This window comes from Pediculus humanus, genomic scaffold (genome assembly GCF_000006295.1).
Source record: "Pediculus humanus corporis 1103172107770 genomic scaffold, whole genome shotgun sequence".
NCBI lineage: Eukaryota > Metazoa > Arthropoda > Insecta > Psocodea > Pediculidae > Pediculus > Pediculus humanus.
In genome coordinates, this window is record NW_002987368.1 from 156,527 (window position 1) to 157,980 (window position 1,454).

A 1,454-nucleotide genomic window follows, 5' to 3' on the forward strand; every position below is an offset into this window, starting at 1 on the left:
AGTGGTAGTAGTAGTTTGAATAATAAAAAAGAAATCTAATCCCTCTGAAAATAATTTTTTTTTTTTTTTTTTTTTTAAAGTTAATTTAATTAATTACTTTAGAGAAAAAAAATTTTGTTTTTAAAACGAATGCAATAATAATAATGATAATAATTCGATAAAGTGATTTGTAAAAATTAATTTTACGATTGTATGAATTGGCACTTGTATCGCTTTTACATTTTACCCAATCATAATTAAATGAATGAATGAATTTTCTTTTTTTACAGAGCATAATATACGATATGGATGGTAATTCAACGTCATCAAACGAATATCAATCATTGGTTTGTATTCGATCAGGTACTTTAAGACAATAATAATAATACTAATGATAATAATGATAATTATATGCACGATTTATTTTTTTAAAAAGTTTTCCTTTTTTTTTATAAATTATCAAAAGAGGATAAAAACATTTTTTTTTTTTGTTTATAAAAATAAAAGGTCTTAATGTTTACAATTAAGTCGAAGGTAAACTTTTTTTGCTGTTGTTGTTGTTGTTTTTGTAGCAATAAATAATAAAGTTAACAATTTACTTAAAATATAATAATGATGATGATGATGATGATGTCGTTTGTTACCTTTAATACTTTTAAATAGTCGAATAAAGAAGGGAGGTAGGCAGGAGGGGAAAAAAAGTAGAAGAAGATAATTAAAAAAAATTACAAAGAAGTTGTCTTGTTTTAATAATAATAATAATAATAATGCTGGTAATTAGTGAATGAAAAAAAAATTTTTTTTTATTCGCACCCAGCAGAGGAAAAAAGTTTTTGCTGTTGGTTAAAAAAAAAAAATTAATTAAATTGATTTTTTTTAACTTTTTAAATAATAACGTTATTAATTAAAAAAAAAAAAAAGGTTCGACTGTGACGTAATAAAACGTGTTTGACATTTATTTATTGACTTATTTGTTTACGGACGACGCTGCGGTCATCCGACCAATCAGAAACGTGGATTTTTTTTTCCTCTTTCCTTTTTTAATAATAATTTAAAAAAACGTTTTTCTTCGGTTATAATTAAATTATTTAAAAAAAAAAAAAAAAATGTTTAAACTTTTTAATCCGGAAGAAAATTTTTTAAAAAAAAAAAGTACGGAAAAATTGATGTGAGGAAAAAAGATGGAGGGAGGGAAAGGAGTGGGGGTGATGGTGGCTGGAAATAACGAGTTAAGGGATGAAAAAAGTTTTTTTTTTTTATCTGCACCGGGAAAAACCCTGAAAATTTTTTTTATTTTTTTTCGCGGTCTTTATTTGAATTTTTCTTTAGGAAAAACTTTTACGATTTTTTTTCCACCTTTTTCCCTCTATTATTCCTTGGGATTAAATTCTTCCTCCTCCTCCTCCTCCTCTAAATAAAAATTAATAGTACAAAAACCTTGGCCGGAGTCGCACCAACTGGTACCGAATTTATTC